Source organism: Eubalaena glacialis, chromosome X (assembly GCF_028564815.1).
Source record: "Eubalaena glacialis isolate mEubGla1 chromosome X, mEubGla1.1.hap2.+ XY, whole genome shotgun sequence".
NCBI lineage: Eukaryota > Metazoa > Chordata > Mammalia > Artiodactyla > Balaenidae > Eubalaena > Eubalaena glacialis.
The window spans coordinates 65697315-65718817 of NC_083736.1; the positions used below are offsets into that span (position 1 = coordinate 65697315).

At 46.8% G+C, this 21503-nt stretch overlaps 1 pseudogene; it reads right to left on the reverse strand.

Annotated features, from left to right (window-relative positions):
* Positions 1–5798: 5798 nt before the first annotated feature.
* On the reverse strand, positions 5799–9383 carry LOC133082591 (uncharacterized protein CXorf49 homolog; annotated as a pseudogene).
* Between the last annotated feature and the right edge of the window lie 12120 nt (positions 9384–21503).

The window sequence follows — 21503 nt, forward strand, 5'->3', positions numbered from 1 at the left end:
TTTGATTACTATGTGTCTCGGCGTGTTTCTCCTTGGGTTTATCCTGCCTGGGACTCTGTGTGCTCCCTGGACTTGGGTGGCTATTTCCTTTCCCATGTTAAGGAAGTTTTCGACTATAATCTCTGCAAATATTCTCTTGGGTCCTTTCTCTCTCTCTTTTCCTTCTGAGACCCTTAGAATGCGAATGGTTGTGCATTTAATATTGTCCCCGAGGTCTCTTAAGCTGTCTTCATTTCTTTTCATTCTTTTTTCTTTATTCTGTTCCGCAGCAGTGATTTCCACTATTGTGTCTTCCAGGTCATGTACTCGTTCTTCTGCCTCAGTTATTCTGCTATTGATTCCTTCTAGTGTAGTTTTCATTTCAGTTATTGTATTGTTCATCTCTGTTTGTTTCTTCTTTAATTCTTCTAGGTCTTTGTTAAACATTTCTTGCATTTTCTCGGTCCTTGACTCCATCCTTTTTCCGAGGTCCTGGATCATCTTCACTCTCATTTTTCTGAATTCTTTTTCTGAAAGTTGCCTATCTCCACTTCATTTAGTTGTTTTTCTGGGGTTTTCTTTTGTTCCTTCATCTGGGACATAGTCCTCTGCCTTTTCATTTTGTCTGTCTTTCTGTGATTGTGGTTTTTATTCCATGGGCTGCAGGATTGTAGTTCTCGCTTCTGCTGTCTGCCCTCTGGTGGATGAGGCTATCTAAGAGGCTTGTGCAAGCTTCCTGATGGGACGGAGTGGTGGTGGGTAGAGCTGCATGTTTCTCTGGTGGGTAGAGCTCAGTAAAACTTTAATCCAGTTGTCTGCTGATGAGTGGTGCTGTGTTCCCTCCTTGTTGGTTGTGTGGCCTGAGACGACCCAGCACTGGAGCGTACAGGCTCTTTGGTGGGGCTAATGGTGGACTCTGGGAGGGCTTATGCCAATGAGTACTTCCCAGAACTTCTGCTGCTAGTGTCCTTATCCCCACTGTGAGCCACAGCCACCCCCAGCTCTGAAGGAGACCCTCGGACACTAGCAGGTAGGACTGGTTCAGTCTCCTATGGGGTCACTGCTCCTTCCCCCCGGGTCCTGATGCACACACTACTTTGTGTGTGCCCTCCAAGCGTGGAGTCTCTGTTTCCCCCAGTCCTGTTGAAGTCCTGCAATCAATTCCCGCTGGCCTTCAAAGTCCGGTTCTCTGGGGATTCCTCCTCCCGTTGCTGGACCCCCAGGTTGGGAAGCCTGATGTAGGGCTCAGAACCTTCACTACAGTGGGCAGACTTCTTTTTTAAAAAATAATTAATTTTATTTATTTATTTTTGGCTGTGTTGGGTCTTTGTTGCTGCGCACGGGCTTTCTCTAGTTGCAGTGAGCAGGGGCTACTCTTCGTTGCGGTGCGCGGGTTTCTCATTGTGGTAGTTTCTCTTGTTGCAGAGCACGGGCTCTAGGTGCACGGGCTTCAGTAGTTGTGGCTTGCAGGCCCTAGAGTGCAGGCTCAGTAGTTGTGGCGCACAGGCTCAGCTGCTCTACAGCATGTGGGATCTTCCCGGACCAGGGCTCGAACCTGTGTCCCCTGCATTGGCAGGCAGATTGTTAACCACTGCGCCACCAGGGAAGCCCTGCAGTGGGCAGACTTCTGTGGTATAATTGTTCTCCAGTTTGTGAGTCGCCCACCCAGCAGTTATGTGATTTGATTTTATCATGATTGCGCCCCTCCCACTGTCTCATTGCAACTCCTCCTTTGTCTTTGGATGTGGGATATCTTTTTTGGTGAGTTCCAGTGTCTTTTTGTCGATGATTGTTCAGCAGTTAGTTGTGATTCCAGTGTTCTCACAGGAGGGAGGAGCACACGTCCTTCTACTCTGCCATCTTGAACCAATCTCCTCCATTGACATTTAAAGTGTTTTTTTGTAGGTATGTACTTATTGCTATTTTGTTATTTGTCTTCTGGTTGTTTTTGTAGTTCTTCTCCATTACTTTCTTCTTTTAGTGTCTCTCTTGTGGTTTGATGATTTTCTTCAGTGTTATGTTTGTGTTCCTTTCTCCCTAGTTTTGGTATATCTATAGTAGGTCTTTGATTTGTGGTTACCATGGAGTTCATTTATGTTGACCTATATCTATTTGATTTAAACAGATAGTCATTTAAGTTCAAACACATTCTGAAAGCTCTACATTTTTTACTCACCTCCCAACATTTTGTGTTTCTGATGTCATATTTCACATCTTCATGTCCATCATTTAACTGTTTGTTGTAGTTAGAGTAGATTTTACAATTTTTCTGTTTTAACCTTTGTACTAGCTTATTTAACTGGTAAATACCCAGCCTTTATGATATAATTGCTTCACCAGTATATTTTCCCCGTCCTTTAATTTCTTATTTCCTGTTGTAGCATTGTGTTTTTTTTTTTTTTTTACTTCAAGAAGACCTTTTAACACTTCTTGTAAGGTTGGTCTAGTATTGATGAACTCTTTTAATTTTTGCTTGTCTGAGAAGCCTTTATCTCTCCTTCAATTCTGAATGATAACCTTGCTGGGTAAAGTATCCTAGGTTGTAGGGGTTTCCCTCTCAGCACTTTAAATCTTATCATGACACTCCCTTCTGACCTGCAAAGCTTATGCAGAAAAATTAGCTGATAGGCTTATGGGAGTTCCCTTGTATGTGACTCTTGTTTTTCTCTTGCTACCTTTAGAATTCTCTCTTTAACTTTTGCCCTTTTAATTATACGTCTTGATGTGGGTGTGTATGGGTTCATTTTGTTCGGGACTCTCTGTGCTTCCTCTGTGTTTCTTTCTTCAGATTAGGGACGTTTACAGCCATAATTTCATCAAATACATTTTCAACCCCTTTCTCTCTCTCTTCTCCTCTGGGACCCCTATAATGCAAATGTGAGTATGCTTGATGTTGTCCCACAGGTCCCTTAAACTATTCTCATTAAAAAAAAATTTTTTTTGCTCTTATGATTGAGTGATTTCCATTATTCTACTTTCCAGACTGCTTATGTGTCCTTCTCTGGCACCTAATCTGCTGTTAATTCCCTCTAGTGTATTTGTAATTTCAGTTATTATATTCGGCTCTGACTGGTCCTTTTTATATTTTCTAGTTCTTTGTTAAAAATTCTCACTGTGTTCATCTATTCTTTTCCCCAGTTCAGTTAGCATTCATATTACTACTGCTTTGAAGTCTTCATCAGTTAAATTATTTATCAGTTTCCTTAGGGTTTTTTCCAGCATTTTTTCTTGTCTTTAATTTGAAACATGTTCCCCTGTCTACTCATTTTTTAAAAACTTTCTCTGTCTCTATGAAATTAGGTGAGACAGTTATCTATCCCAGTCTTGAGGGTGTGTTCTTGTGTGGGACCATCCCTGTTCAGTCTGCATGTGCCCAGTGGCTCTGGAGGGAGAGCTAGATATGAAGTGAGCATGGGCTGCATCTTCCCCTAGGGTGTGGTGGCAGTCACTGCCCGGGTGGGAAACAGGTCTGGAGTTGAAGGGGCTAGAGCCAGAACAATGTGTGAGCTTGGCCTTCTTCTATGCTCAATGGCCATCACTGCCCTTTCAGGTGTGGGGTTGGGTCCTGAGGGGCTAGAGTAAGAGCCCTGAGGAAGTTGGGTTTCTCCCGGGTGTGATGGCAGTCTCCACATTGGCCTGGGATATAGCCGGGTCCTGAGGGCTTGGGGCAGTATTTCTGTGCTGGTTTCACTTTTTCCCCAGTGTGCACACTGTGGTTAGAGGCTGGAGGGAATGGGCTCTGAGCCAGAGGGGTTCAGGCCGGAGGGGTTGGTGCCATACCACTGAGCTGGTCCCACACCCTCCATACTGTGCACTGGGAAGCGAGTTCCTGTGATGGCGGTCTCTTCAATCTCTCCAGAGTGTCTGCAGGGACACATGACCTGGAATGATTGTCTCTACTGGTCAGAGGCAGGTCCAAGGTCTGAGCTACCTCTGTTTCCTCGAAGTGCACACACACTCATTGGTAATGGCCTCAGCTCAGTGGGGAGCAGTGCCAGAGCAAGAGGGCCTAGAACATAAGCCTGGTACAGGCTGGGGTGGGGGGCACTGGGTACATCCTAGGAATCCAGCCAGAGGCCTGGGCAGCAATCAAGCCCACCTTTTCCAGGGAGGGGTTTGAGTGGAAGGATTCAGTCCCGCGTGCATTCTTTTCTGACACTGAGGTCTGTGACTGTCCCATCCCACATGTGGTCTCTCCACCTGAGCTGATGCCATGAACTCTGGAAGCGAGTCAGGGTGAGAATATGGGGGAAGGGTGGACCCAAGTGCTCCCCATTGTCCAGGTACAGTCACTCCTTACTTCCCATCCTCACTGCGCCCATCCCTCCCCTGTCCCGGGTAGCTCATGTTGGGTGGTCTCATATATGGGTCCCCTGATTCTAAGATGAGCTACTCTGAGGAGCCACCCTTCCCAATCTCATTCCATCCACACCCACAGTACTTGTCAGACATCATAGGATCACAGAGTAGGATCGAGAGCCTCCTCCAGTGAATCCAACATTTTGAGCATCCCGACACCCTGTCGTGGGGTTTGGTGACTTCTGCATCATCCCCCTCCTATGTTTTGGGAATTTAACGACAACCCTTGAACAAAACAGATCCGACCCTTGATTTTGCTCATTCAATGCCTTACAGAACCTGGACCAGCCTCTACTCCCTTTACTCCCTGAATCACATCTTTCTCCCTCAAAGGAGATTATCCCTGATTACTTTTATTCACACACAGGGACACACAGTCACCAACCTGGAATGTCCTATCTACCATCATACCCCCTTTTGTGTAGTAAAACACTGGTCTTTCGGGAAGGCTGTCAGGCAGAACCACCCTCGCCTCACTCAAACACAAATCTGTCCCTCTGAGTCTCAGGCTGGTACAGCCCTGGGTCCTGGCTGAGGGAAGGAAGTGCTCCCCAACCTCCAGGGAGGGGGAAATCGAACATGGAGTTCGGACTCAATCTCGTGTGCCCTAAAGAGGCAGTCTGGGAGATTGAGCTGGGACACGGAAATATCATTTCCAGGAAAATCTGTGTCATGGGGCTGGTGGAAGAGTATTTGACGGGGACCATGCAAGAACACAGACCTACTAACCACACTTGCCATAGAACCTGACGGACCAATTTCCACTCAAGGGTATAGAGACGACCAGGCTGGAGGAGGGTGGTCAGCTGGCTAGGGCAGGGAGGATGTGAAAGCTTCCAGATTGGAGCTCTGGAAGGGGGTCATGAGTTCCTGCTGATGGGGAGGGGGAATGGCAGAGATGAATGGGAACCGCCAGACCCCAAAGGAGGAGGGGGGTTTGGAGAGAACTAGAAGAGGGCCTTCGGGGGAAAGGGAGGACGTGCCAATGTGGCCAGGCAGAGCCCACACAGGACCCAGACCTGGGGCACTCCGCTGGCTTGACTGCAGGGATGGTAGCAGAGGCTGGCCCAGAGTCCCCACCACAGGATGCCAGAGATACTGTTCTGGAAAAGGCTCTGACGTGGAGCAGCGCCCTGCCCCGGCCCCCTACCCCTACCCCTCCAGAGAGAAGGCAGAACACAGAATATGAGAGGCACTTTAATTGGAAACTGCTGTGAAACTGGGGTGGGGCGGGGGCAAAACAAGGGGGAGAGGAAGCCCTAGCTGAGGCAGAACAGGAGGGAACGAGCTTGGCCACAGCTCCCGGGCCCCAAAGGTACCAGCTGCTCCTCTTGCAGGAAGACGCTGGGCTCAACCTGTGAAACAGTGGAGTCAGGGAAGAGCCTCAAGCCAGGGCCAGCCCCCAGCCCTGCTCAACAGCCAGGACTGTGGGAAGGGGTACGGTGTGTGTAACACTCACTTCAAAGGGTCTGGAACTTGTCAGCCAGGTACTGCATGGCGGCTGCAACAGGGACAGGCATTAGCAGGCGCTCCAGACAGAGGGATATAGAAGCCCGTCCCCCTATCCCCGAGAGGAACCGCCTAGCCCTGCAACCTGAAACCCTCTCCAGACCCGATGCAAAGAGCTCTGGGCCTGACCACTCCCCACCACCCGAACTGAATATGGAATCGGTTCCTAAAGGGAAACAAAATGTGCCAGCAGCTCTCATGCTGTGGGCCGTGCCACAACCAGTCAGAACTCGTCACACAAACAAACAAACAATCCAACAAGAACCTTAGAAGCCACACCAAGCAGCAGTTCAAGGGAAAAATCAACGAGGCATCTCTAAAAGTCCTATCAGAAGGAGATTCCCTAGGACTGGTCTGGTTGGCAAAGTGTGCATGCAGTCCAGACAGTACTTTGCTACTTGTACACACGCCCAGCTGTACATGCACAGCCGGCTCCAGGGCCAGGCCTGCTAGGTTCTCCTCCCCACAGGGATGTTGGTCCCTGCGAGCCGACTGCACCTGCAGCCCACCCCCACCCCAGGTGCCCACCCGGGTTCTGCACTAACACACCGCTCTCCGTCCCTGGTTCCTCATACCAAGTTTCTCCTTAAGGTCGTCTATTTCTCTCTGTAGCACGAGACACTAGGCCAGCAGACACAGGAGGAAGAGAAATGATTAGTATACTCTGGCCTCCTCTCTCTTCCACCTTCTCCTCTCCCCCAGGTCCTCCATCCCAGAGCCGGGTGGCTAGACTGGCAAGGGCTCCTCAGTGGAAAGGAGGTGGGTTCCCTCCGTGGGGTATGTGATGGGGGCAGGGGAGGGGGGCCCCACACATGTCAGTTGAACTTGGACCCAGATCCCACCCTCGAGTTTGGGCCTGCATTTCCAGGAGCCAGAGGAAGCATTACCCAAGGACAGCCCGGTGTTCCCAGTGGCTGCTGCTGTCTTTCTGGTCTTGGGGGATGGTCAAGTGGCTCCCGGTCACCTGAGAGGGAAAGGACACACAATCCAGCTTCCCAGGCTCCCAGTGAGGTGGAAAGGGCCAAGCGGGGTCTAACGTGAGGTGAGTCAGCACCACCCTCCGCTGGCAACAAGCCGCCCCTGCTCTGCCCAGCAGCCCGAACCTTCTCCCTGGGCCTGCCTCCCCTGTTCCCCAGGGGCATCCATTTCACCACTGTGGTCCTCAAAGACTGTGGCTCTGCATTCGACCCTCCCAGAGCTGCAGCCACAGCCAGCACGTGGGAGAGCAATGTGGGCAAACAGGACTTAACAGAAAAGGCTGTTCCCCTGCAAGTCTACACCCGGAGGAGCTGTTTGGGGCACTGCCACCGATCGCCCCGGGCGCACAAACCCCACACAGAGGATGATGTGGCTCAAGGCCAGCCCTGCCAGCACCCCGTCTCCTGTGGGAGAAGCTGCCTGGGAGCAAGGCTGTGCCCCCAGCAGAGACAGAGCCAGAGGTTTCTGTCCTCAACCCCTCTCCCCTCCCCTCATATCAAACCCACGACACTCACCTGAGGGGACAGGCACCCTGGGCACGACTTCTCCCTGGTTCAGGGCCAAGGGATCTGAGTTTCCTGGATCCTGCAGGCCTCTGGTGTTCAGGTCTTCACTGCAGGCTTTTCCAAAATGCATGCGTGGAAAAGATGTGCCTGGCCTGTGAGTTGGCAGCTGAAACAAGAATCTCTCACCAATTTGGACTAAGGATATGTGTGTGTGTGTGTGTGTGTGTGTGTGTGTGAGAGAGAGAGAGAGAGAGAGAGTTGTGTGATTCGGGGCCGGGGTGAGGCAGGGAATTGGGAAGGGAATTGAAAGGCTGATCTCATTAGCACTTTCTCCCTCAGTCAGCCCCAGGACAGCAGGCAGAACTGATCTAGGGACAACACTGGGGCACTGAGAAAGCCCAGGCCCCCTGCAAGGAAGGTCTGGGGAACAGCTAGGAAGTAGGATTCAGGAAGCTGGTGAGTGTAAATACTGAGGCTTTTCGGGGAAACTTTTAAGGGATCCCCCGACCCAATTCAGCTACAAGCCCTCCCTTCCATCCCAGCCCCCGTCTCGCAGAGGAGGTTGGAAACAGGCCAAGGGTGGAGAACCGGGCCCAGCACACCCGAAGTGCTACCTTAATGTTTGTCCCTAGTAAAAGGAGCCCGATCTGGCATCCTAATGACCCAGTGACCGAGGGGCACCCAATGACGACCCCTGAGGGATGGACAGAGACAGCATGGGTGAAGACGTGTGTCCTGGGGGCGGTTGGAGCTGGTGGGGGGGAAGAGTGGGCAGAGAGGAGGAGCATGGCCTACTCACTTGGCCCTTTGCGGCTGGGTCTCTATTTGGGTCCTTATCTTCTCCCGCCACCGCCTCAGACTCCCTTGCCCGCCTGGCCACGGATTTCTTCCCAGCGCCGGTGTGCTTGGACTGTTCGGTTCCCGAAGGGACCAAGGTATACCTCTTGGATCTCCCAAGCAGCGGAATACCAGAGATTGGGGGCAAGGTGGCCGGTTCCAGGGGAGTTGCCGAGATTCGTTCTCCCCCGGAAGGGAAGGTTGTCCCCAGGGCAAGTTTGGAGGCTCCCCCGAGGGATTTCTTCTCCTGGGCCCCCTTCTTCCTAGGAGTGACCCGCGGCAGGCCACCTGCAGCACAGCAGCAGCAGCAGCAGGTCCCGGGTAGCTGGGCCTGCTGCCCCCCTTCCCCCAGAGCACGCTCCGCATTTTCCTAGGGGAAGAGATGTCCTGCTCTCCCACGCCCTGCGTTTCCACAACCGAAGTGAGTCCTCGCGGAGCCGAGGACAGGGAAGAGCCTGGCACGTGAAGGAAATTCTCCCTGACTTGGAAATTCGAGTGTCTGGGAGTGTCCCCGGGATCCTCGGGTCTGCTGGGCTCGGCCTGGCCTCCTCCTCTGGGGTAAGTGCTCACCGTCATCAGCTGTGTCTCACTGAGCTCATCTGAGGACTCGGGGTCGGACAGCAGCCAGGCCAGGCCTTCCTCGGGGAGCCGCTGGCGATCCGCAGCCACGTTCAACCTACGCTTAGGGCCTCTCTTAGGGTTCCCCCAGGCCCGGCCCGCTTCGGGCCCACCGAGGTGGAGAGGGCCGGCTGGAGCCGGCGGCGCTTCCCCACAGCTCTGGGCGGGCGCTCCTCGACCGCCGGGACCCGCCTCGAGGCCGGCCCACACGGCGGACACTTCGAAGGCGGCGCAGCTCTCCGGGGACGGGTGTCTGCGGACGGCCAGCACGTCCCGGGCGGCCAGCTGCCGCAGGATGGCCGCCGCAGACTCCTCGGCCAGGTCCAGGAGGTCCCTCGTGTCGTCAGCCGGGGAGCCAGGTCGGCCTTCGCGGCCCCACAGCACCGGCCCTCCCGCTTCCAGCATCTCCCGCTCCGACTGGAAGCCCTCGGGGTCCGGGAAGCCGCCCCCGCCCTCGCCGCTCCGCGGCTCCCCGGGCTCGGGGCCTGGGTTGGGTCCCCGCGGGACTGCGGGGCCGGCCGGGCAGACGCCGGCCCGCTCCCCGCCCTCTGGGCCGAAACCTGTTCCCCACACAGACACCTCATCTGGGGAGCTCATGTCGCGACCCTGGCAGCGCCGGAACCGGGGCGACGGTCGATGGCCCGAGTCGCGGTCGCGGTCGCGGTCACGGCGGGCGAGGCGGGCGGCGCTCAGAGGGCAGCGGCAGCCACCTCAGGCGCCGCACGAGCTCGCCTCAAACGAAACGACGCGCGGTTTGCAGCGCGCCTCCCACGCCCGCGCCGCGGCCTCCTCATTGGTCCGGGCCCCGCCAACCAGCGGGCGCCTTGTTCGCCGGCCCCCTCGAGGCCTAACCAATGGGGTCGAGGGCCTCTGGTTTGCCCCCAAACCTGTGGACGATCCGGGCAGTGGGCTGGCGAAGGGGATGGTGGGAGTGCCTCCCTCTGTCAATCCTCTGGGCCCGCCTCCTCCTGTCCCACCTCCCCTTTCCGGTTACAGTCACAGCACTGAGCCTCCGTTTCCCATCTACACAGGGGGTCGGGGAGTGAGGGCGCCGGGCTCCAGGGGTGGTGAGGATGAAACGTCAAGATGGAGGCGCTGGACGCCTAGCACGCGCCGAAAGCATTTGCAAGCCTCCCTTCCACCGCAAGCCTTACGACCCAACAGGAGAATGGGCACAGGAGTCCCGCAGTCAGTGATCAGGGGTCAGCCAGAGAGCAAAGGGATCGTATTTTCGTTCTGTAAGGTCTCTGTGTCGACTGCTCCATCAAATGTGGCTCAGCAAACGTTATTGGCAGGCGGGTTTGGTGGACAGACTGGGGTTGGCGGACAGACTGTGGTTGGCAGACAGACTGGGGTTGGCCTCGTTCCATCAGCCCTTCGCCCGCTCTGAGGCAAATTCAAAGAAGAGGAAATCACAGTCGCCAGTTACACCCCAAAAGATGCTCCCCACCGCTGATCCTAGAGATGTGAACTAAAACCACGAATCGGGTTTCACACACTAGGTTGACAACCTTCAAAGAGCTTAACCATTCCGAGGGTGGGAGAGGTCAGGAGCAAACTCCTGTGGCGGTGGTGCAAGAGATCCATTTGGGAGGTAATCTGGCAGAATCCATTGAAAGCAATTTAGCGCCAGCAAGGACTGTGTGCCTGGTACTCTTCTAAGCGCTGGGCATAAATAGTAATGCATCCACGTGACACACCTAGAACTATAGTACCAACTATTACTGGCCTCTTACCGGTGAGGAAACAGGCACTGAGAGGTTCAGCCACTGACCCAAGGTCATTCAGCTCGTGGGGATCAGCGGTAGGATTGAATCCAATCAATCTGCCTCCAGTGTCCTTGTTTGAGCCCAAGATCTTAAAAGTGGAAGGAAAAATAAGAGCTATTTCCTCTATGTTCCAGCAAGTCCGCTGCCTGGTACTTCTTCCGGAGACATGCTGGTACCTGTATTGTACAAGAACACATGCACAAGGGTGTTGGTGATGGGAAAAACTGGGAACACTCCAAATTCCCATCAGTAAGGAAATGGATGAATGCAACGTGGCTTAGCATCCAGTAGCATAAAGCGTGGCAGTCCAAAGGAATGCATCAGGCCATTCTCACAGCTTTCGAAAGCATCCTCCTGACTTCAAACTGCAAGTTGCACAACGATGGCTTCGGATTCACATTTGTAAATTAAAGCACTTGCGTGCGTGAGCACACACACACACCAGTCAATCCTATGTAATATATGAGAATTCATTTAAGTATATGTACAAGTATGTTTTAAAGTTTTGAAGGACGCACAACCAAGGCCTACCAGTTGTGATGGCGGTGGGTGTGGATAGCCAGGTGTCTCTCAATTTTTCTTGGAGCTGTCAGTCCTCAGCTTCCCTGAGCTGAGCAGTACTGATGTCTGGGGAGTGGTCCCTCTCTTGGTTTCTATACGGCCCATGGGTGTTAGAATTTCCCTTGTCTGCCACCCAACTCCTACTCTGACACCCCTCCATTCCTCCCTCCCATACCTTCCTTCTGCTCTTTCCCGTTCATACTCCTCTGTCTTCAGTCACCTCTCTCTCCTGCATCCTGCTCTGGCTGACCTCCTGGAGAGTCCTGGGGTGTCTGAGCCCCTCCTGCCTGTGGAATTCAAAGGCCCAGTTTTCTGGGTCTGCACCTGAGAAGCTGGCCATGCTGGAGAAGTTACAGAGCAGGGGAGATTGGGTGCACTGTAAATCTGCAATCCTCCTCCTCGAGCCTGCCCCCGATGGTGCCTGCCTGTTTGTGGATACCGCCCCCTTCCACTTCTCCCAGTGACTTTTTAAGTCATGGTGTGCTATTTCAAATATGTTAAAATGGATAAGGAAGGATATAGCAAAATCTCCTGCATCCACCAGCATCCTGTGAAACATTACCAGTGGATCCAGTGGAAGCCTCCGTCTTCCCTCTCACCATTTCCACTCCCTTCCTCCCTCCCCCATAGAGAGACTCCCAGAACTTCTCACCTTCTCCACTCTCTTCGTCCCTGTGGCTCTCCTACCTGCTCTTCCCCTGCATCCCATACGTCTCCAATGTTGTCACTAATCTCTGCTTTAACCCCCTACGCTCACCAGGATCCAATACTGGTTTGTTTGTTTGTTTGTTTTTTAATTTTTTTTTTATTTTTTTAATGCTATTCTTGTCTGCTTACATTCTTTTTATGTATGTATGTATGTATGGCTGTGTTGGGCCTTCGTTTCTGTGTGAGGGCTTTCTCTAGTTGTGGCAAGCGGGGTCACTCTTCATCGCGGTGCGGGGGCCACTCTTCATCGCGGTGTGCGGGACTCTCACTATCGCGGCCTCTCTTTGCCGAGCACAGGCTCCAGACGCGCAGGCTCAGTAGTTGTGGCTCACGGGCCCAGTTGCTCCGCGGCATGTGGGATCTTCCCAGACCAGGGCTCGAATCCGCGTCCCCTGCATTGGCAGGCAGATTCTCAACCACTGCGCCACCAGGGAAGCCCCCAAAACTGGTTTTGACTTACTCTCTTGGCCTGGGGTGGGAGCCAGTGTCAGAGGTTCCTCTTGGCCTTCCCAAGGTGATAGCTCTTACTCCACAGACCAATGACCCAATGTGCAGGTCATTGCTCCAACTGCCAAGTGTATCACTTAGAATTATCAGCTTGGGGACTGGAGAAATGACCACTATGTTGGTCCAGGGACCCAGTCAGCTCACCGTGGACTGATATCTATCCCCAACTCCTTTTACTGCCAGAACCTCATAAGCCCCACTCTAACAGGGCCCCAACATGACACTTTGGGCTTCCGGGATCAATGTCAGCTCAGAACCTGTGTCCAGTAGTCGCAGACATGTCTGTGTCCAGTGCCAGTCTGCAGTCACTCAAGCATCTAAGAAAACTGCTATGAACATCTGCATACAGATTTTTTGCGAATGTAAGTTTTTATTTCTCTTGGGTAAATATCTAGGAGTTAACTTGCTGGATTGAATCGTTAGTGTATTTTTAACTGTTTCCAGAGCATCTATACCATTTTTTGCATTCTCACCAACAATGCAGGAGAGTTCCATCTGTTCCTCAGTCTCTCTAGCCCTTGGTATTGTCTGTATTTTGTTTTTATTTCAGCCATGCTTATAGCTATGTTGTGGTATTTCATTGTGGCTTTAGTTATTTCCCTAATGACTAATGAGGTCAAACATCTTCTCAATAGCTTACTGGCCATCTAGTAAGCACAATGTCAGTTCGGTTTTTTTTTTTTTGCTCATTATTTATTGCGTTGTTTGATTTCTCATTACTGAATATTGAATGTTCTTTATCATGTGTGCTTTGCAAATACTGTTGCCCAGTCTGTGGCTTATGCTTTCAAAAACAAAGAAACAGACAAAACCCAAATAACACAATTTAAAAATGGGCAAAGGAATTGATTAGATATTTCTCCAAAGAAGACACAGAAATGGCCTACAGGTATATGAAAAATGCTCAACATCACTAGTCATCAGGGAAATGCAATTCAAAACCACAATGAGTTATCACCTCACAACTGTTAAGATGGCCAGTATTAAAAAAAAAACAAACTTAAAATAGCAAGTGTTGGCAAGGAAGTGAAGAAAATTAATCCCTTGTGCATTGCTGGTGGGAGTGTAAAATGGTGCACCCACCATGGAAAACAGTATGGAAGTTCCTAAAAAAATAAAAATAGAACTCCCATATGATCCAGCATTCCCACTTCTGTATATTTACATTTACATTACAAAATTGAAATCAGGATCTTGCATAGATTATTGCACTTCCATGCTCATTGCACCATTATTCACAATAGCCAAGAGATGAAATCAACCTAAATATCTATCAACAGGTGAATGGATAAAAGGTAGTATATATAATGTATACATATAACAGAATATTATTCAGCCTTTAAAAAGAAGAAAATCTTGCTATATGCTGTAGCATGGATGAACTTTGCAGATATTATACTAAGTGAAGTAAGCCACACACAAAGGACAAATACTGCATGTTTCCACTTACATGGGTTATCTAAAGTAGTCAAACTCTTAGAAGCAGAAAGTAGAATCCTGGTTGCCAAGGGCTTGGAGGAGGGGGAAATGGGGAGTTGTTGTTCAATGAGTATAGATTTGCAGTCATGCAAGATGAAGAATTCCGGAGGTCGGATTACAACAATGTTCATATAGTTAACAACACTGTACACTAGACAATTTGTTAATAAGGTAGGTTTCATATTATGTGTTTTTGCAATAAAAATAAATTAAAAAATAAAATGCCTTATTCAATGGCTTTTCATATATTCACAGTTGTGCATCTATCACAATCAATTTTAGGATATTTTTGTTAGCCCAAGATGATGCCCTGTATCCCTTAGCCATCACCCCCAACCCCCCAACCCACCCCCAGCCCTATAGGCAAGTAATAAACTACTTTCTGTCTCTATGGTTTGCCTACTTAGGAAATTTTGTATAAATGGAATCACACAATATATAGTACTTTTTGTCTGGCTTCTTTCACTTAATATAATGTTTTCGAGGTTCACCCATGTTGTAGCATGTATCAGTACTTCAGTTATTTTTATTGCCAAATAATATTCCATGGTATGGATATACCACATTTTATTTATACATTCATCAGTTTATGGGCATTTGGGTTATGTTTAGTTTGGGAATATTATGGATAATATTCCCAAACTAAATGCTGTTGAGAATATTCATATACATTTTGAGTTCATGAGTTTTTGTGTGAACATATGTTTTCAGTTCTCTTAGGTAGATCCCTAGGAATGGACATTCTGGATCATATGGTAACTCTATGTTTAACTTTTTAAGAAAATACCAGAATATTTTCCAAAGAGATTCAACTATTTTACATTATCACCAGAAGTGTATGAAGATTCAAATTTCTCCAAATCCAAATATTTGTTATTATCTGTATTTTGGATTATAGCCATCCTATTGTTTTTGCAACATGGTATCTCATTATGGTTTTGATTTATATTTCCCTACTGACTAGTGGTTCTCAACGTCCTTTCATATGCTCATTAACCATTTCTATACCTTCTTTGGTGAAATGTCTATACAAATCTTTTACCCATTTTTTTAATGGGGTCATTTTCTTATTTATTTATTATTCTTATTCTTTAATCTGGATACAAGTTCTTTGTTAGATCTGTGACTTTCAAATATTTTCTCCCAGTCTGTACCTTGTCTTTTCATTTTCTGAATAGTGCCTTCTGAAGCATAAATGTTTTAAATTTTGATTAAGTCCAATTTATCAAGTTTTTCTTTTATGGATCATGCTTTTGGTGTTGTACCTAAGAAATCATTGCCTAACTCATGTTTACAAAGATTTTTCTCCTCGGGTTTCTTTTAACAGATTTATAGTTGTAGGTTTTACTTTTAAGTCTCTGATCCATTTTGCATTAAGTTTTGTGTGTGCTGTGAAGTAAGGTTCTAAGTTTGTATTTTTGCATGATATCCAGTTGTACCAGCACCACGTGTTGAAAAGACTACCCTTTCCCCATTGAATTGAAAATCATTGACCATAAATATAAGGAGAGTTCGTTATTTCTGAACTCTCAATTCTGTTCCATTGATCTATCTCTATGTCAGTACTACACTAACTTGATTATCTGTATTTTTATAGTAAGTTTTGAAATCAGAAAGTGGAAGTCTTCCAGGTTTGTTCTTTTTCAAAGTAGTTTTGGATATTCTGTTTTGTTTTGTTTTGTTTTGTTTTTCATTTCAATACGAATTTTTGGATCAGCCTGTGAATTTTTACAAAGAAAGCCTGCTGAAATTTCGATAGAGATTGAATTGAATCTATATATCAATTTGGGGAGAATTACCATATAAATATTGAGTCTTACAACCATGAACATGCAATGCCTTTCCATTTATTTAGATCATCTTTAATTTCTCTCAACAAACATCAATTTGTGTTTCTCAGTGCATAAGTATTACATTTGGTTTGTTAAATATATGCCTAAGCACTTTATTCTTTTTGATGCTATTGTAACTAGAATTAAGTGTTCCTTAGTTTCATTTTTGGATTATTTGCTACATGTATATAGCAATAAAATTTGTTTTATGTATTAATCTTGTATTCTGTGATATGTTGAACTTCTTTATTAGTTCTACCATTAGATCCATTTTTGTGGATTCCTTAGGATTTTCTGCATATGAAATCATGTCATCTGAGAATTAAAAAATTTCCTTTTTTATTTCCTATCTGGATGACTTTTAGTTCTTCTTCTTCCCTGTTTGAACTGGCTCAAACTTCCAGTGCAATAATGAATAAAAGTAGTGAGCATGTCTTTGTTGCTGACTTTAGGGGAAAAGTATGCAGTCTTTCACTACTAAATATGATGTTAGCTGTAGGTTTTTCATAGATATCCTTTATCATGCTGAAGAAATTTCTTTCTATTGCTAGTTTTTTATTGTTTTTATCATGAAAGGTGGTCGAATTTTGTCACATGCTCTTTCTGTGTCAGTTAATATGATAATGTTTCAGTGCTTTCTTCTTTTAAAATAGTGTATTACATACATTGATTTTTAGATGTTAAACCAACCTTGTATTTCTAGAATAAATCCCACTTGGTTATGGTATATAATCCTTTTTATATGTTTCTGAATTCAGTTTGTTAATATTTTCTTGAGGGTTATTTCATCTATATTCATGAGAAAGATTGGTATGCAATTTTCTTTATTTTGGATGTCTTTGTGTGTTTTGGGCATCAGGGTAATTGTGCTGGTCTCAGCCAATCGATAGTGATACTGTCAGCTAGAAATACCTGGAGGCACTCACCTGGACTCCAAGGCGAGCCCCCACAGATATTTCCCCTTTCAGAACCAATGTTGTGGTTGAACTAGCCCTTGTGGTTCTTATTATAATTGCAAGATGCACCTCAGCAATAACCTTTACGAAACTTTGAAAGGACGAAGTTTATTACTCACAAGTCCTGGAGGGTACATGGCATGCCTTGGACCACACAGAAAGGTTGTGGGTGGAGAAAGACAGCTGGGACCTGGGGTTATGTTTTTATCCGGGTCAAGAGTGAGGGGCCTAGGGTTTCTCAGATTCACTCTTTATTGATGAATTTAAAACAGAATGGGAATTAAAGCACAAGAAGGGAAAAACAAGCAGCCAAAGGGTCAGTTATCTAAGTCAATCAGAGATCTCCAAAACAAAGGAAACTTCAGGGGTGTGGTGGCCTGGCTCTTTACCTAGTCGTGTAGCTGGCAATTTGTTCTTTTTGATATAGCTGTCTTTGAAGTGGTGCCTCAGCAATCAGAAGCTTAATGTCAGGCACTTGCATTACAATTTAAAAAAAAACTGTCAGAGGCTCACACTACAGTAATATTGGCCTACTAGAGCTATTTTGAAAGTGTTCATTCCTCTTCTATTTTCTGGAAGAATTTCTGGAGTGTTGCTATTATTTCCATCTGAAATGTTTGATAGCATTCAGCAGTGATGCCATCTGGACAGGAGCATCATTGTGGGAGGATTTTTAATTATTAATTTAATTGACTGTCTATTATTGAGTCTGTTTTGAAGTTTGTGTCTCTCTACAAATTTTTTCATTGCATATATGTGTCTAATTTGTTGGTATAAATCTTTTCATACTATTTTCTTATAATTTTTAAAATTCAATAGGCTCAATGGTGATGTCTCCCTTTTCAGTCCTAATTTTAGTGATTCCTTAGGAATCTCTTTTTTTTTTCTTGGTCAGTCTGCCTAAGGTTTGTGATTTGTTATCTTTTTAAAAAACCATCTTTTGGTTTCATTGTGTTGTCCAAAAAAATTAATCAATAGTCAATCTAAGAAAAATGGAAATTTTTATTTGTGCCAAACTGAGGACTATAATATGGGAGACAATCTTCAGAAAACTCTGAGGACTGTTCCACCCATTGGAGGTAAAACCGTTATATAAGTTTTTTTTTTTTTCACACACACACTGTATTTTATTTTTACAAGAGATAAATAGACTGACACCAAGCCTTGTACATGGATGACCACAACAAAAGCAACAATGATTGCAATTACCAAATTACCTAGAAAAATGGTACAGATGAGCCGGTTTGCAGGGCAGAAGTTGAGACACAGATGTAGAGAACAGACATATGGACACCAAGGGGGGAAAACTGCGGTGGGGTGGGGATGGTGGTGTGCTGAATTGGGCGATTGGGATTGACATGTATACACTGATGTGTATAAAATTGATGACTAATAAGTACCTGCAGTATAAACAAACAAACAAAACAACTAATACTAAACTTTCATTGGGTTATTTGTATGGAAATATGTTAACATAAATGTTTCAGACATTACATGAAATTTCTAAAAATCTTATATGTTCTGGTATAATGTTGTAAGTCATAATCCTAGTTATTACTTTAAAATGTATATCTCAGAAATAACTAATTTTCTTGTCAACTGCATTATTATGAACTTTCATCAAATCTTTAACCGTGGTCATTTTTAAGTCTTTTGTCATTTACAGACAGTTCTGGGTGTACTCTGATGCTTTTGTAAATATGTTCCTATAAAAGGGTTTCATCTTCAGGAAATTCATGGAAAAGACTCTGACAAGTACAGGTTTCTGGCACCTGACTGTACTGCTGAACTGAATGAATAAGCATTTTCAGAACTCTAATGAAAAACTGATGAGCTCATAAAAGTGCTAACAAAAGATCAAGATGAAAAAAAAAATTAATTACATGGGACTGAGTGAACTGATGAGGATGAGTATAATTTTTGTGACTTTCTGTTTGAATTTAAAAAAAGAAAAAATCCCACAAGGACTCAGAGGCAAAGAATATACAAATCAATTTTCACTGCAAAGTAAAGGAGCTGTTACAGTGGAGGATTACTGGACTGAATGTCAATATTATGACATAGTATGAGTGTGTTTCATGTTTCGTTATATAAGTTTTTGAGACAAAGTAGCATATTAATAGTTTACATAGTCCAACAAGGCGAGTAGTGGGTATTAATGACCCATTACAGGATTGAGAAAGGAAAGTTATCTCTTAAGGAGTTACCTTGCTGGTTCCAGAAGGAAATTCCTTTTCTTTCTTTCTTTCTTCTTTTTTCTTTTTTTTTTTTTTTGGCATGTGGGCATTCCTGTATCTTTTAAGGGGATCTAGTTAATGTATAATGTGATAAAGAAATCACACTAAAGGGGAGGGGCTAGTGGCTCAAATGGGCAGAGAGAGAATTTTATGTTTACAATTTTTCTTGTCCTGCCTGAAAATAGTTTTATTTCATTAATTCCACTTTTGATCATTAATCTTTCAATAGAAAGCATTAGGTGATCAAGTATTTGGTCCCTAAATGCTAGAGTGGTTCTTTACCTGCCTTGGGTCCATCATGTCCCTCGATGCTGGGTCCTAATAGCCCGGTTCTTTCTTTCCTTTTAGGGGGTGGTACTAGTAAGATGTCTGGCAAGGAATAACGGTCAATTCCAAGTTGTCCAATAGGACTTGCACCAATTTTACCTTGCATGTGCATTGTGCATGTCCATTATTTTATAGAGAACTATAGATGTGATCAGTAGTTTCCAGTTGTTTAGATATCATTATCTTAGTAGGAGCAGGTGATACACAGTGCAAAAAACAAGAAACTAAAACTTTATAAGTTACACAAACTGTAATCAAAGTTGGCAATAGGAAGAACAATATCATTAGTAAAGATTTAAGCCAATATCCTCTTGAACCAAACCATTTTCCTAGCATTTCCCTTAAACTGGGAAGAGGATCATTCAGAGTGGAAATCTGATTTTTCAGACGCACCATAAGGGAGGGGGTTGCATTAGAAGACTCATCAGGTATAAAAACACAACATTCACTATGTATTATAGCATAAGCTCCCCCTTGGGAAGCTTTTAGAATATTGAGGGCTATGCAATTCTGTAGGACTGCTTTTCTCATCATGGAAATTTCTGAACTGAGCAAACAAATGGCTTGGTTACTATCATTTAAGGCTTGCTGGGTGAATTTTGTTAAAGCCTCTATATGAGTAATGATATCTTCTATTCCAAGTGAAGGAATAAATATTGCAGCCAAATAATCATACCATTGGAAAACTGATTGAACCCAACATGCCCACATTGAAAGCAGAATGACAGCAGCTGTTTTCAAGGCTACCTGTAGGTGACATTGAGCCTAAAGGAAACCAATTGTACACCTTCCTAACCAATCTGGGGAGATCCAAGGCCATAAATTTGTTCCATAAACCTATTGGGTCCTGTTAGGAGCTATCCCACCATTTTAACATCTAGTGAAAACCGTCTTTCAGACCTTGAAACATACACCCAAAGGTTATCAAACATTAGATAGGATTCATTTGGGATTTAAAAACATTGACTAATGTGGATCTGATGCCATCGTTCTGCAACTTGCAGTTTGAAGTCAGGAGGATGCTTTCGAAAGCTGTGAGAATGGCCTGATGCATTCCTTTGGACTGCCACGCTTTATGCTACTGGATGCTAAGCCACGTTGCATTCATCCATTTCCTTACTGACGGGAATTTGGAGTGTTCCCAGTTTTCCCCATCACCAACACCCTTATGCATGTGTTCTTGTACAATACAGGTACCAGCGTGTCTCCGGAAGAAGTACCAGGCAGAGGACTTGCCGGAACGTAGAGGAAATAGCTCTTATTTTTCCTTCCACTTTTAAGATCTTGGGCTCAAAGCAAGGACTCTGGAGTCATATTGATTGGTTTCAATCCTGCCGCTGATCCCCACGAGCCGAATGACCTTGGGCCAGTGGCTGAACCTCTCAGTGCCTGTTTCCTCACCGGTAAGAGGCCAGTAATAGTTGGTACTATAGTTCGAGGCGTGTCACGCGGATGCATTACTATTTATGCCCAGCGCTTAGAAGAGTGCCAGGCACAGAGTCCGTGCTGGCGCTAAGTTGCTTGCAATGGATTCTGCGAGATTACCTCACAAATGGGTCTCTTGCACCACCGCCACAGGGGTTTGCTCCTGACCTCTCCCACCCTCGGAATGGTTAAGATCTTTGAAGGTTGTCAACCTAGTGTGTGAAACCCGATTCGTGCTTTTAGTTCACATCTCCAGGATCAGCGGTGGAGAGCATCTTTTGGGGTGTAACTGCCCACTGCGATTTCCTCTTCTTTGAATTTGCCTCAGAGCGGACGAAGGGCTGATGGAGCGAGGCCAACCCCAGTCTGTCCGCCAACCCCAGTCTGTCCGCCAAACCCGCCTGCCAATAACGTTTGCTGAGCCACATTTGATGGAGCAGTTGAGACAGAGACCTTACAGAACGAAAATACGATCCCTTTGCTCCCTGGCTGACCCCTGATCACTGACGGCGGGACCCCTGTGCCCATTCTCCTGTTGGGTCGTAAGGCTTGCGGTGGAAGGGAGGCTGGCAAATGCTTTCAGCGCGTCCTACGCGTCCAGCGCCTCCATCTTGACGTTTCATCCTCACCACCCCTGGAGCCCGGCGCCCTCACTCCCCGACCCCCTGTGTAGATGGGAAACGGAGGCTCAGAGCTGTGACTCTAACCGGAAAGGGGAGGCGGGACAGGAGGAGGCGGGCCAAGAGGCTTGACAGAGGGAGGCACTCGCACCATCCCCTTCGCCAGCCCACTGCCCGGACCGCCCACAGGCTTGGCGGCAAATGAGAGGCCCTCGACCCCATTGGTTAGGCCTCGAGGGGGCCGGCGAACAAGGCGCCCGCTGGTTGGCGGGGCCCGGACCAATGAGGAGGCCGCG